The sequence below is a fragment of the Agelaius phoeniceus genome, chromosome 4 (genome assembly GCF_051311805.1).
Source record: "Agelaius phoeniceus isolate bAgePho1 chromosome 4, bAgePho1.hap1, whole genome shotgun sequence".
Lineage (NCBI taxonomy): Eukaryota > Metazoa > Chordata > Aves > Passeriformes > Icteridae > Agelaius > Agelaius phoeniceus.
This window is the reverse complement of record NC_135268.1, coordinates 2,100,040-2,115,974: the sequence shown is the minus strand read 5'-3', so window position 1 is coordinate 2,115,974 and position 15,935 is coordinate 2,100,040. Positions and strand designations below refer to the sequence as shown.

The 15,935-nt window shown below is 39.6% G+C and overlaps 1 long non-coding RNA gene across 1 annotated transcript in view; it reads left to right on the top strand.

Moving 5' to 3' along the window:
* Window positions 1-607: 607 nt before the first annotated feature.
* The window catches only part of LOC143693798 (uncharacterized), a 70,365-nt gene continuing 55,037 nt past the window's right edge, over window positions 608-15,935 (top strand). Inside the window, exon 1 of the long non-coding RNA XR_013181752.1 lies at window positions 608-723. This is a non-coding gene — a long non-coding RNA (uncharacterized LOC143693798). The remainder of the gene's footprint in view (window positions 724-15,935) is intronic.

The following is a 15,935-nucleotide window of genomic DNA, read 5'->3' as shown; positions in this document are numbered from 1 at the left end:
ATAATACTTACTTTAAATGTTGCTGTTAAAATATTTAATCTGGCACCAAAATAATTCATTTTGTTTTACTGTAGCCATAAAGTAAAATGTAAAACTGTACAAGCTGTAATAGACTTTTTTTGGTGTGTAGGTGTTTTAGAGGTTAAACCATGATTCTTAAAAGCAATATTTCACAAGTATTCTGCATTTCTTCAGGAAGAATGTGCATATAATATTGGAGTGATTTAAATTAGGGGTGCTTTGAGGTTGTTAACCATGGAGTGCACTCAGCAGGCAGTGTCTGTACAATGGAGTGCATGTGCCCAGTGCACACTACTAGTTACAGGGAAAAACAGCAACTGGTTTATCAAGGCACAGCTTTTTACCTTAGAGCAGTGGCCTAAGGGTGGCTGAGTGACATATTCAGTGGAAAGCCTAAGAGAGACCACCTTTTTCAAGAGATTGTTCCCTTTTGACTGCTAGAAGGGAGAAACAATCCAAACTACTAATTGGGCATAATAGTTTCAAGGATATGTCAATAGACCAGACAACATGCAAGCAGCTGCAGTTATGGGCTAATTATCTGTTGTTTCCAGTTAAACAGGTGGTTTCTTGAGCCACAGAAGCAGGAAAAACAGCTTGGATGGGGTCTTTATTTAGATGGAAATCTTGTGTCCACATGGCTCTTTCAGAGGACTAATTAATTTGCAGATTTGTGTGTCAGACAGACCAGAGCATTGTAAGGTAAGACTGTGATGAGTTGGAGAACCATCTGAATTTTTTTTGTACTTCATTAAACATAATTCAGATTAAGAAAAGAATATTGTTAAACTCTTTCAGATGTTTGTAGCTCATCATTCCAATGCCAGGCACTCCAAAATTCTGTAGCCTTCATTTGCATGTCTTACTGTGTGTGCTCCTTCAAGATTCAAAAAAACTAAAAAGGTATTCATAGTGCACAGCATGAGCCTTGCAGTGTCAGTTTAAAGAGGAAATTAGTTGCTGTTTGCACTGGTCAGGCTGGTGCTGAAGGAATGGAGCAGGGCTGATCTCTGTGTCAGGAACTGAGCAGTTGATGCTGGCCAGGTGGGAGGGAAGCAGGCTGAGTGAGCAGCTGCTTCTATGTGGCTGCAGGGAGAGCTTCCAGTGGGGCAAATGGAGCAGCTGCATGTGGGGATGCTGCAGAGCTCTGCAGGATGAGCCCTGGTTCTAACAGAGATTGTTCTAGCAAGACTTAGTGTCTCTGAGGGCATCCTTTGGCACAGAGGCCTCTCTGGAATAATGATGGTTGCTCATGGACAAATGTGACATCATTAACACACATTTTAATGTTTTTTTTTTGTTCTATGTCCTTTGACCTTCTCAGCCTGAAGGAGCCTGGTGAGCAGAGTGTCACTGTGTGACCCATGAGCTGTCTGTGGAACAGCTGCGGTCTCCACACCTTCACCTCCCCTGGAAATAGTCTGGGGACTTCTGCCTTTATGAAACTTAAAACCACACAGCTGGAAAAGGTTATCCTGTCATTTCTGCTGAATTGGCTGCTGGGTTATTATTTTACTTTGCTTTTATTTAGTGCTTGGGTAATTCTGATCTGCCACCTCTTCAGCTGAGTTCTGCCCATTTTTGCCTTAATAGAAGATCAAGTTCAAGGAGTACTTCTCAAGATGATGCTGCCCTAATTCTAATTTGTTTTAAGTTCACTCTTGTGTCAAACACTGTGTTGTCAGTAAGTTTTTTGATGTGGCATTAGAATAATAATTATTAGTCCTTAAATAAATATCAGTCTTGAAAATAGCAATAGTAGAGTAATAACAAAGATGATTCGTGCAGTCAAGGACTCACTTGCCCTTGGTTACTGTATGACAGTGCCAGGACGTAGTGCCTCAGCGTTTGATTTCTGTGCAAGTGTGATTGTGGCGTTCCATTAATACTGGTTTGTGATAGAATCAACACAGCAGAGCTTGAAACAAACACTGAGAAAATGTGATTTTTGGCTACTTTGAAGGAACTGAATAATTTGGTTTGCCCCAAAGCTGAAGTAAGACCAGAAGTATTTCTTTATTTCCAGCCAGGGAAATGTTATAAAAGCTGTCAGCCAAGTGTACAGTCTACCTGTCTTGTGTTATTCTATCTTGCAAGTGTAATCAAAACCCATCATCAGAAATCATCTTTTACTGATTTTATATGTAAGGAACAACTTGCTCCAGGTCAGTTATGGTCATTAGTAAATGTAACTAACTAGTGCTAATAATAAGATTTTTATCAGCAATAAATGCCTTTGACTGTAGGAATAAGTGTTCTTTGGACTAGATATTGAAAGCCAGAAATTATCTCTCAAGTAATTTATTAGCACACTGTAAATTTCTAACCATACAGTGCGGATCTTATTTCTGGGAGTGCAATTGGAGTGATTTATAGGGCTGACAACTCTAAGCTCAGCAAATGCATTAAGTGCTGCAACTTCCTTTTGAGAAAAAAAGGGCTTTATGTTATCCAAGAGTCGTAAAACTTGTAATCATAAACCCATCTGTTGCTGTTAGCTAATCCGACTCATTGTTCCATGGATATTTTCAGGTAGCGTTTTAGTAAATTGCCTGTTTTATTGCTTTTGTAACTCAGTAACCATCTTTTCCTTGATGACTCACCAACAGGGTACATGAAAAGTCCCTTAAGAATATGTCAATCTTTGAAGTGAGAACATGTCCCCCTCTTTCACTGTGTAACTCCGTTTAGAAATTCAATTTCATTGTTAATGAACAGAATAAAAAGGAAAGCTCTTGAATGAGGACAAGAGTTACGGTCAAGGTCAAAATGAATACTCAAAGCTGTCAGCAGCCCCAAGGATATGAGATTTTCATCAACACTTCTGCTATTGCCAGTTCCCCTGGAGCTGCTTTGTATTACCTGTCCCATGGTATTGCCCTGGCTTTCAGCTGTTGAACTTCTCCTGGAAAGCTGAATGCATCCAGCAGACAGTCAAATGAAGGTCTGAGCTAGGCCAAGTGTGCTACAGCAAGTGGCTCATTTCCTTTCTTAGAGAAAAGTGTTGGGACAATCCAATAGAAAATGGAGACCTGGCTGGTGAGCAGTGAGATAAACTACAAACAAAAGGTGCTGTGCTATAAACTATTCCCTTTCTTCTGTTATCTCTCCCATCTTCTTGCTTGTCCCCTCTCCTGTGACAGGGACAAAGATGGAAATGAAAGTCAAGTGCCAGCCTTTGACTGCTTTATTGAATGAAAGGGGTTCTGAGTGCTTGAGGTGAAGGAAGCCAGCAGGAGAATGAAGGGTGCCATGAAAAAACCAACAGTGCTTCTGTGTTCCTTCTGAAAGCCTTTATTTAATAACTCTAAGTTATTAGTGCAATTGTGTCCATATTAAAAACAAGTCATTTTATTGACATTTGATTAGCAAATCAGCTTTATTAGGACTGGGAATAATTGTCCCAGGTTATTTATTTCAGTTTAATAGTACAACAGCACACGTATCTGTAGTGTGTGTTCTCATTATTAAAGACTCCTTGTGCAAATATTTAAATACCTAAGAGTTGGGGACTTGACATTTATTAGAGTGTAGGCTTGGGGAGGGCTAAATAATGCTTTTTAATGTAACTTGACAGCATTAAAATGCAAGTTTTATTAATTCCATTATTGTACTGCCATAATGCAAAATTATAGAGGGACGCAACTTGGATTTATAATTTACTTCCACCTTGCAAGTCTTTAATGTATTATGGTTACATTTGCTGAAATACATGGAAAAAAAAGGGATCTTGAATCTTACTATGTTTTTTTCCCCTTGCCAATAAAGGGCAAACAGATCTGAGTTCATTTACATAGCAACATCCAAGTCTCTGTGCTTAGAAATAGAGTTAGTGCTAAATGAGCCTGACAGGTGGACAGTCACAGAGATTCTTCATTTTGGAAAAACTCAGAGCAGAACCCCAGAAACTGAAATTCAGGGTAAAATGCTTCTGCATGTTTTCTGCTTTTCTGCTCCCAGACAGGGTAGTGGGCTGATGCAGAGTTCCTAAAGAATCTTCCATGCCCACATCAGAGATGCAGATAAAAACATGTCTGGGTATTTATGCTATTTTTTCCAGTTAAATTGAGAGACGGAGTTTTCTTAGCCTGCTGCTCTGTGGAAGAGCACCTATTGACAAATGACACTCTTTTAATGCTTTCTGACAATAACAGTGCTTCCTGCCAATTTCTGCTGCCAATAATAATGACTGTCTGCTACAGCAAACAACTAATGAATGTCTCTGAATGACCTTTTAGCAACTACTGTCAACATTAACTACTCTGCAGCTTTTCCACCTTCCCTGGAAATTGCTGGGGTTGCATCCGGAGTGTGTCAAGGTAACTGACAGAAGGACAGCTGGATCTGTGTGAGTTTGGATGGCATTGCCACTGGTCTAGTTCTGCATCTTGTGATGAACACTCGAGGTAACAGTGACAGATGATCTCTAGGGATGGGGAAAGGTGCTTGCCTGTGTGCAAGTTTGTCACCTAAGGGACATAAAAACCACACAAGAGTTGTTCTGACCTGCACAAGGAGTAGGGAATGAGCTTTAGAAGCCACTGGATCACATGAAGGTCACGTTGTTCAGGTTCCTTAGAAACAACCACAAGCAGGCAGCTTCCTAGAAAACAGAAGGAAAAAATAAGCTACAGGAAGTGAAGCTGGAATTGGGAAGTTAAAGTTCCTGATGAATGACAGGTTTCCTGTGGGATCAATTAGTCCTCAGTTAATTGTGTAAACCAGTTGTGTAAAACATGGGTTCCTGTAAGAGAATTACTGCTTCTTGGTCATGGCAGTTTTCTGTCATCTGTGCAGTGTGACCCCATCTGATTCCCAGGCAGCTCTATTTAGCTTCCAGCTCAAAATGCCAAATCAGTACAAATATTTGAGAGTAAGGAATAAGATCCCTTGGATTTGAAAGAACACCAACATCTCATCCTATTGCTTAGAGAGCTGCTGTCCTGAGGCTTATGTCAGAGGACCACTCTTTTAAAATCTCTGTATGTGTAACATGTATTTAAAAATAGGTGTGAAAAAGAGGTTGCATCAGGTAGCTTGGGCTGCTCTGAACATCGCTCTTGGAGGCTATTTTTCTTACAGAGCTGAGAAATTCTTGGTTTTTTTGGCAGAGAGAGGAAAACAGAGCTGGCCCGGTGGATGGAGAAGATGGGGATTAGAGTATCAGAATCAGAACTCATGGAACACCAGTTTGTCAACTTGCCACCAGCACCTCAGACTCAGGTTTGCATCCTGGCTTTTTATGGTCCAGCTTCACAAACTTTTTGCTCTGGATCGCCCTTCCCATCCCCAGCACAGGGCCTCAGTAATTCACAAATATATCCTACATCTCACCTGTGACCCTCTGTAGGGAGCTGTGCAATGTAACTGAATCCTTAGAGCACTGCTTGCTTCATGGAAGTTGTTGAAACACTTGTGCCCTTGTAACATGAGGCAGCTGTTGGGCACAGCAATCTCATTCCTAAACACTGAAATTTAACAGCATTTTAGTAATTAAAAGGCAGTATTTTTGGTGTTTAATTTTAGCCTGGTGTTGCTATGGAAAATAAAGAGCTGTGCCTTCCCTCCCGCCCTGGTTCCTGAAGAGAAAATTGAAAGCCGTTGATATTATTTCTCTCTGCAATATAAAGCAAGAAAATTCCCAAATAAAATGGCTTTTAGTGTTGTGGTACACAAAAGAAGAAAGCACACTGTAAATTAATTATTCTCCATGGACTACATTATTATGAGATTGAGATAAGCTTTGACCTTTGCTGCATCCATTTGCATAATGCAGCACACAGTACCACGCCATTGTGGATTTTTCATCATTGCCTTGTGCTGCTACTGATAGTGAAATGTGTTCACTTCAAATACTGCATTGCGTGAATTTTAATTGCAAACATACTCTTCATGTTACATGTTGGACTAAAGTAGCGCTGAGTACAATTTATCTCTTAATACCCGCTGGCTTCTGGTATCTAAAAGACAACCAGGACTGGACCTGGATATTGAGAGCACAGGATATTGATCATTAGAAGGCCATAGAAATATTATGCTTAACTGGGGAAATTGCTGCAGAATAAGATGTTGGCCCTAATTTTCACTGATTTCACTGAAGAAGCTCTTTTTTTTTTCTCCAAATCCAAAAGAGGAGCACAGTTATACTTTCAGGAATTAATCTCCTTGTTATGTACATGACTAACTTTGGAGGAGGTGGGTTAAATGATGAAGTTATTAATCAGCATGTGCAGACAAAATGAAAACAGTTGAGAAATATTCTTTATTAGTAAGATACCTTAGATACAGGTAGTAAAATGGTGTGCTGGGCTGGCTGCTTGGCAAATAACCAGAATGGACAGATGGTTTTTCATTATCTGTTCTATGGAAATACTAGGTTTGTAACAGTGTGTTTTGTATTGATGCTTATTCATCTGTGAGAGAGTCATTTTCAGGCTGCTTGTCCAGGAAACATTCTACATCTTCCTTTGCATCTGCAGAACAGCTGCTTTAGCTAGGATTGTCATTGTTCAATTTCTGCGAAGCTGCAGGCGGTCCTAATGTCTTCCCAAAGCCAAAGAAATGAGTATAAAATAGATTTTGGGGCTGGGATCCAGGGTTTACTGTCTATGAGCCTTCTTTGTTTTGCTGTGTAAAATCTTACTCCATGCTCACTCTATTCCTGCTAATATATGATGTCAACAATTAGCAGAGAAAAAACACTTTCTCTTTGTAACAGTTTACAAATGGTGGGGGATACGTTGAGTTTAGGTAGTCATGCAACTGGGATGTTTGCTGAAAAGGAACATTGTAAGCAATAAGGATTACAATGGTATAAAATCTTAATAGCAAATAGTTGGTTACTCAGGTGGTTACTCTGGAGAGGGAGGCTGGGATTTCACATCTACAGGACATAAAAATTAGAAGTTGTGAATTCCAGTGTCTGTTTGAAAGCCTCAGCATTGAAGTTGTACTAGGTAAGGTGCAGAGTTCAAATCTTTTAGGTAATCAATATTTAATTTCTCATGTGCCAATAATGCTGGTATTTTTGTCCAATTCTGCCACCCCTTGCTGTTGACTTGCACTCCTTGCAATAGCTATGGGGAGCATAAACCCATGTCACAAGCTTGGAGAGAAGCTGTGGAACAGTCCCATGGTTGCCTCATGTTTATGGTGTTTCCAGGGGCTGGAGCAAACTCAGGATGAATCTCTCTGAAGCGCACACAGGCATCCCATGTGTGGGGCAATGCCACTCCTTAGACAGTGTTTTTCACTTTGGCAACTTCATCCTGGTGTTAATTCTGTGAGAGACACTGAAGATGAAGAGGAATATTTTTCACGTGACCGTGCAGTAATGTGAATGTGTTTGTTTTGTTCAAAACATCCCTCAATATGAGTGCATTCTATTGGGTAAAAATTAGAAAAATGTCTGCAGCATGATCATTTCACTTTATCCTGTTCTTTTGGATAATTGCAACATGAGGTTATCCTGACGTAAAATTTTCTCTAATGTGGTGATTGTTCACACAAAGATTTTTAAGTCACAAGAACACTCTAGTACTATTTTTGAAATGGTAAATAAGTGTAAATGATGAAATAATCGAGGTCAGAGTCAAGGGTTTTTTCCCATTTTGGGAAGGTTTAACCTTATTCCACTTGCAGACTGTGTGTTTCAATGGATGTTGCTCTTGAGCAGCAACGGTCACTATTCTGACCTGAGCTTTTCTATCTGTTGGATAAAATTATCTCCTTTGTCTTGGCTCAGCAAGGAATTTTGATGTTTCTGTGAACCTTTCTCTTGTGTTCAGAGTTTGATTATTTCCATCTTTCAATTACAGTGAGCATGTCCTTCCACCTCTTAACTTGGTCAAGGCTCAGTTTGTAAGCATGTGGAATGAAACATTCAATCACGCACACCTTACAGCTTAGCATAAAAAGACCTTTTTCCTATGAAATATTTTGAGAATTCTTGGTAATAATTTTCAAAATTTGAAGTAGAAGAAAGAGCCAGTAACACCAAGTACATCATAAATTAGTGTTTTAATTTATTCATTGGAATGAGGATTAGCTTTTCTAATCCAATATCCTGTAAAATCAGTCTATTTGTACACACATAAATATACTAATTTCTAACAGTTAGATGTGTAGTTACAAATGCTAATTGATAGACAATGTTATATGCAGAGTGTACCACCAGTTTCATTAATGCTTAGAAAAACAAATACTGCAAAGGACAGAAGGGACCATTTCATGCTTTTTCCAAGATGCCATTTTATAGTGTTTTGCTTGTTCCCTTAACTGCATAATGACCAAGGATATTGACTTTCAACACTGAAACAGAATTCTGGCAGCCTTTTGTGAGATGAGGGTTTAACTTCTACTTGAAACTGCCTCTGATCAGAACATTTTACTTTTTCTGTTGGATGTGTGAACACTCCTTAGACATTTGTCTATGATTACAGGATGAGGAGATGAAATTTGTAGCTGCCGTATGTGGTTAAATGTTGTTTTAAATGTAGCAATCCTCAAAAGAAAGTTGTTTCAAAAGTCATCATGGTGTGAACATTAGACAACCTTCCTAAATGAGGGTGGTACTTACCCGGCCATTTCCTTCTGTGTTAATTGGAATAAACAGCTCATCAAGCCAACCTGAACTTTTAAGGTAATGACATTGTTCCTCCTGGAGGTTTTCTCAGCATGATGGCTACAGGCTTGTGGTTATTAGTGCAGCAGATAACTGAGTTTTCTTCACACTTATTTCAGCTATTTGCTCTGCTGCAATTTTACAGATAGATAGTACTGCCAAGCACTATTATCACCCTGAGAAAGTCCTGGACAAATTATCCTGCTGAGTCCATGTAGAAAAGGGAGCCTATCAATTGATTTCACCTCAGTTCTGTAAGGTGACTTTTTCTGTTATGTATACCAGGTCGTTCTGGAACATAAGGATCTTAAGAGTGTTGGATCAAGGGAAAATAAGATGTTTTTAAAAAGCAGCTGTTTTTATTTTGCTTTTGGGATATAAAAATCACTTTTGGGATTTCATTGCTGAAGTTCAGCTGAATTATCAGTCTGGTTTTAGTGACAGTGTGCTTGTATTTTGTCATGCTCTTCTTTCCAGGTAGCCTAACTTCTCAAAAACAAGTTGGTTTGCTGTGGAGCAGAGAGTCTGGTGAGGTTGCTCCTGAAGTGCAGATTACCAGAATTCTCTGAGTACGCTTAAAACTTAAATATCCCCGGGATTTGACTTGTGATGTGCCAAGCAATGATCAATAAGGCTCAAAAATGCTTCAAGACCTTGATAACATGACAGCAGATACTTAATGGTCACAAAAATTAAGAGATGCTGATTACTTGTAAGAGCAATAATGCAGCAGTCAAATTAAAAGATGTTAAAATTGCAGGGACTTGAGGTACTTTAATTTCTAGCACTTGATTTGAGTTGAGACTTCCAACAGGGGAGTTTTTTTTACATGGTAATTAACTCTTATTTCAGGTGTACCTTAACTGAAACTAAATGTAAGCACTGTGTTTTCCTCACTTTCCAGTTCTTATCATTTATCTGAAATTGCAATGACTGAAGTCAATGCTTCCATTTAAGTAGCATTTCATTTTTTCTCTACGTTTTTAAGTGAGCATCTATTCCTTTTTTATTTCATTTTTTTGATTGAATTCATGGCCACAGAACTGCAAAGAATTTCACAGCTTTGTACTTTGGACAAAATTGCAGTCTGCATTTTCAATTCAGTTTCATCCAGTGGATTTCACACAAGTAAGCCAAGTTAGTTGAAGATGTCTTTTTTGAAACCAGTCTTTGAATGATGATTTTTAGCAGTTGGTACAAATAAGCACAGACTTAAAACCCACATTGTCATCATTTGAAATCTTAAATCAATTTAGGTATGGTCCAGTGGCCGACTGTGTTGTGAGCTAGACGTACCTAATTGTTATCTTGCTCTGCCATCTCTTGGCTTTAAAAAGTGTTAAGGTTAAAAATTCACCCCTTCCCATATTTCCTTCAAAAAGGATGTTTCTGGGAATGCCATGGTAGCTGGAGGACATTGAGATGACTGGGGCTGACAGATGATTAAGTCCTGTCCTGGGTCTGAATCTTTGGTCTGGTTATGATGGGCACAGAGCCAGTTTAAAAGCTGCTCAGTACAAACATCTGCTGAGGAAAGCAATTGGCTTCCCCCCAGCTGCTCTGCGGGTGCTGTGAGCTGGGAGGAGAAAAAAGCCATTTCTTGCACTGAGCAAAGGTCATTTCTTGCACTGAGGACCACACTTAGTGGTGAACACTGAGCAGAATTTCTCCCTGAACACACCATTAGTGGTAGTTCTGCCTGGTTGCAGAATTGGCAATTAGAAATGCACTTGTTTTGCTTTACCTGCAAGTGGTTTCTGCCAGTGTAGCATCCATTACATTTTTGAGCAAGGCAAGGTGATCCCTTGGAGAATATGCAGGAGGGAAAAGCCAGAATGCTCTGTTTCAGAAATTATCTTTTTAAACAGCCAGAATCAGGAGAGAGTGGCTGCTTCATCACTTGCTGTCCTTCAGTGAAGTACTGTCTTCTTAAATGCACAACCACCAATTTAATGCAAAATTGTCTTAAATTTGCTGAGCTTCACAATGGCCAATTATTTTTATGAGTATCATTAAATGTTTATTGTTGGCAGTTATTGTTTACTGTTAATGATCATGAGTCTTTATCTGTCTTTGGAGAAACAGCCACAATTATTTATCCTGCTGTGTTGGTTTATCCTGCATCTGTGGTCAGCAGAAACCAAACTGGAAAATAACCACTAAACTTCTCTTTGGAGAAGAAATTTATACTTTCACAATAACAGGGACAGTAACTGTTCTTAGACGTTGATTATTAGAATTTTTAATGGTTAATATACATGAATTTTCATAATATGGAGTGATAAAACCTCTGTTTGCATCAGTATTTTTTAATGTTGATTCACAAAAAGAAAAAATTCATATAATGGAATTTGCTATTTTTTTATTATTCTGAAAATTTAGATTTCCTTTGAAGTAGTTTGCGAAAGACTCAAAAATGAGGGAGTTTGTAATTTAACCCAAAATGAAATTAATGAGGTTCAAGAAATAGAAAGGAAAAAAACTTGGTGAATTCTTAACACTTTTTTTTTGCTCAAGTTCCAGACAGCAAATTTGTTTTTCTGACAGTACCAGAGTCTTTTCTTGACCCTCTCTGATAAATAGAACCTTTATAAGCTTGGGTGCTAAGGCAGTTTTCAGTTATTTATTCCTAAATTGTGCTCGAAATTTTTTGTACTTGGATAAAATTTGCATAACTCATCACAGATAACTTCACTGCTTTAAGAAATGCTTTAAATTGCATTTAAGAGTTTCTGCAACAGAAAACGTTTAGACAGCCCTTGTGGTGAGGAACTTGTCCCTTCTATCCAGTCTTTAATGACAGAAGGAACTGTGACATGATGCAAGCTGGCTGCTGAATGTCTTAAAATGATGTGGAGTTGGGATCAAAAGTCATTAATGATATTTTTCAAATTAGTAGTTACGGAAATAATAAAAGCTGAAGCTGCTTTTTAATTATGAAGACCTTCTAGTGGAAAATCAGAATGAAGGGATTTTCAAGGACCACCTCCCATAAGAATATTTTGTAGTCTCAGCTTTAGTCAGTGCCTCTGTTTTGGTTTTGAACATGGTTGTGGAGAGGAATATCTTCATGTCCTCCCATACTCACTGGCTTCAGAATTAAGACTGGTTTTGCATGAACAAAGTCTGCAGGGACAGCCTCTGTGAGATTTTGCTTTGTTTCTGTGCAGCTCCCACAGCTCCAAGAGGCAGTGTGACCAAATTGGTTTTTTGCTTTTGTTTGGCCATTTTAAAAAATTATTAAAAATGAATGATCCCCGAGGGAGATTTTATAGCCTTTACTTTTACATTTTTAATGTTAATTGACCAATTCTAATATGAATGAAAACTACTTATAAAGAAAACAAGGTCATATTTTCTGCAAGGAGAAAGTTCCTCGTGTCATCTTCCCTACCTCTGTGGGGGGAGTATAGGTCAAGTTTTCTACTTGTTTATTCTGCTCCGTCAGTGTCAGGGGACACAGCCTGCTCCTCTCTATTGCTTTTCTGGTTTTCTGCTAGGGATCACAGTTCATCACGTGTTCTTCTCTCTGCTCTCTTCCATTTGCCTCCTCGTGGTATCGTGTATCAGCAAGGGTCTTGTCTGCTCTTGCTGGGTGCTGCTGTGCCTTAGCTTTACTTCAGTTGTCATTAAAATGTTGGTGCTATCTCCAACAGGCCTGTGATACCAGACTTCATCATCCACTTATTAATTGCTGCAGAAAATATGCTGATTTCACAATTAGTTTTGTAAATCTCTGCAAGTTGATTTAATCACCTTCCTTGAAACCTTTTCCTGTAACTCCTCTCTGGTGTTATTCCAAAAGAAGCCATCCCAAAGCTCTATTGGCTTCTATTTGAGACTGCATCCCAACATTGTGACCACAGCTGTCTGAATTGTTTTGTTCTTTTTCCTAATGCTTAATTAATTCTTGGCTTGAATTTCAGATTGCAAACTCTGCAGTGGTGACTAATTTTTTGTGGGATTTTACAGCAGAGTCCAGAACCAGGAATAGACTCAAATAATCCCATCAGTAAAACAGGCAAGGTGAGGAACTCTGTTTTAGCTGGGATAGGGGAATCCCTAGGACTACAGCTGCAGTGGTACTGGACACCTGCTTGTAAGATTTGTAAATATCCACAAGAAGATTGATTCATCTTGTTGTGGACATTTAGTGTCCTCCAGCCCAGATATGGTTTTAGCATTCCATATTTAAATATGGAATTAGTTCAGAACATTTCCAAGAGAAAGGAGAAGTTCTTAATTCCATGTCATGAAGAAATGAACACCTTATGCCATAATTGTAGCTTATCTGGGACTCAGATGTTCCAAACAGACCTCCCCACAAATTGGTCTTTACAGGCAGTGTGCAGAATACTTTGCAAGTCCACAAATTTCTTGGACTGTGTGGGGGAAGCTTATTGCAGTCTGAGGGCTCTCTAAGGTCTTTGTGGGAGTTGTGCAGTCCCTCTGTGTTGGTTCTGCTGCATGTTTTAGCACTTTTTTCCCAGACTCATGGGTTGTGACTTATTGCTCCAGATAATTGTGACTGTTGTGCTTTGAGCTTGATGACTGAAGACAGTGACTGCAGCACTTGCTCTGCCAGAGCAGATTCAGAAACCCAAACCCTCTTGTTGGGATGTAATTCCTTCAGTGTAAATTCAAGTTCAGGTTAATGTCATCTAAGCTCCACTGTTATCCTTTCTCAGTCATGAGCCCTGCAGCAAGAAGCATTAGGAAAGCTTCATCTGATCCCAGCTCTTGGGTCTGTGGGGAGAACAAATAACACAGGATTGAAGGAAAATGTGTGTGGTTGGAGGCTTAAGCAAGTGTCCCTGATGAAAGACGAGGAACTTGGATGTGTGTTTGTGGTTGAAAGACAAGAAGTTCTAACGCCTTTTTATCCTTTGGTATCCAAAAGGTCAGCTTAATACTCAAGTTTAACACAAAATAATGTGATGGAGGAGTGATAAGACTTTTGGATAGAAGAGGTTAAAATGCATTGGTTCTATTCTTGTCCCATTACTTCGTCCTTTTAGCTTGGTAATTGCAAGAGAATCTGGGCTTATCTCTGTCTCAGGCTAAATGCAGAGAGACAACCAGACTTTGTGTTTTTCTCTAATAGCTGGGCTTTTCTGCCTGTCTCTGTTTGCAATCCACTGTTCCCTGCAGCGAGAGATTTCTTAAACCTCTCAGCAAGACTCCATCAACTCCCCCTGTGTATGGCAGGATGGTGAATGCTTCTGATTTAAAGGAAGGGCTGAAGAGACAGCGAGACAGGAACCTGCACATCAATGTGTTCAGACTGCTTTGATATCTCTGCTGCCCTTAAAGTGTTGATAATGCAGCATGAAGCTGAGTTGTGTGTCAGACCTCAAAGTGTGGGGCTGCTCTGTCAGACGGAAAAATCATCCAGGGACTCAGCCATTATCCTATGGTCTTCAAATAACCTGTTCCATTAAAAACATTTGGAATATGTTGATAACTATTTTGTATTTTAAGCAGTGTTCCGGTTATTTACTGTCAACTAATGATGACTTTGAAGTCACTCAAAGCATGGCAGAGCTAAGCATTGCATTGGCCTATCAAAGTGCAGCACAGAAATGGTTGTTGAAATGTAATTTGTATTTTTTTCCCATCCATTTCTAGATACGCCTTAGGAACCGTGCATCTCAGCCCCTCTAAGCTGTAATGCAAGGGGCTCCTCCATGTGCTCTGACAGCCCCTGCTTCCTGAATTCCCTGTTGCTGCTGAATGCAGGGCTTGGTGGATGTTCATTTTGTAACTCTGTATCTTGTACTGAAAATGTTGTCAATGCAGTGTAGCGCAAGAAATTACATGAGTAATTCTTCAAGAGTTTAAATAAACTTGGTCTGTGGCTATAGGATTTTTAGCTGTAAATAAAATCTGATAGGCTTTAAACTCAGTTTAAAAAACCTGATTCCATGAGCCTTGCTAATTTAACCACGGAGCAGATTTTAACCTGCAAAATAAGCTTTTAACATGAAAGAAATTCACTTTTTTGAATGATTAGTTAAAAATAATTAATTTCTGTGTAACATACAGAAGAACATGACTTCAAGGGCTTTTGTTATAGAATTTGTGGAAGGTAATTTTAGAGTTATTTTTTGTGAGCTATTTGTAAGCAGTCCACAGTCTCAAATGTGTCTGTGGGTTCACGTATCTGCCATCAAATCTCAAACTGTGTGTAGCTACTGTCATTTTTATGTCTACTTGTGTGATAAATCATTACCTGAGGGTCACATAGATACTCAAGGAGATTCCCACATCCCATCCCTTGGCTTGGATGCTCTGTGAGCCACATGTAATTCAGCTCATCAGGATGTCTCTTGGCCACTAAGGATGATCAATATTCATTTCACTTTGTCATGAAACGTGTCTTTTATACCCTTTTCCAGAGCCTGCCTTCCTTTGGTGTCTTGTTCTGCCCTCTGTTTTCTCTCTATCTCTTTGCTGGGAAATTCTCTCTCTAATAACCCTGCTGGCTTGGCCCATTGTCAGGAAAATTCATCAGAGGACAAAACTTGGACTCTTGGTGGGGTTTTATTACCTATTGTTTTTCAGTTCAGGTATTTGTGTAAACAAATAGAGTTTAGATCCTTCTCCAAACCAGGGGTCTGAGAGACCATAGAGACATTGTACAAACTTGGACCTGGAAGTAATCCACGTTTCTCTTACTTCATACTGTCTTGGATAAAGCTGTGAGTGGTAGACACAGGGCAGTGAGTTTTTAGTCAGCTACATCCTGAGCAAGTCAGACTGATTGTCAGGAAGCTTAGCAGTCTGCCTCGTGGTGAATTCTAGGAAAACATCCTCACATCCCAGCCTGTCCTTGCATATCAGGAAATGGGGCTGCTTCCCTGGCACACCTCTGGAGCTGGCCTGGAAATGGCACTGGGATGTGTTGAGGTGATGGAGGGATTTGGGGGTGTCTGTTTTGCTCAGAATTTCACCCGGACATGATTCAAATCTCAGGAGTGATTGTGGAAAGCAAGAATCATTATGAGCAGTTCAGGCTGCTGGAGCCATGTGCAGACACTGCAGGAGATGAGGGTAATGGGCTGCGATTTGATTTGCACAGCCCATGGCAATGCAAGGGTTAACTGTCTGTGGAACTGCAGCACGGGGTTAATTGGAGCAGATGAGATTACCATGATTAGTGGTGCCTGGGGAGCAGCACCAAGGATTCACCATTCCAACAGGTTTGCTGCTGCTAGAATGAAAATAACCTGTACAGGAAAATCCAATTATCATTGCTGAGAAGGTGGGTGTAGACCTTGAGGGGTGAGCA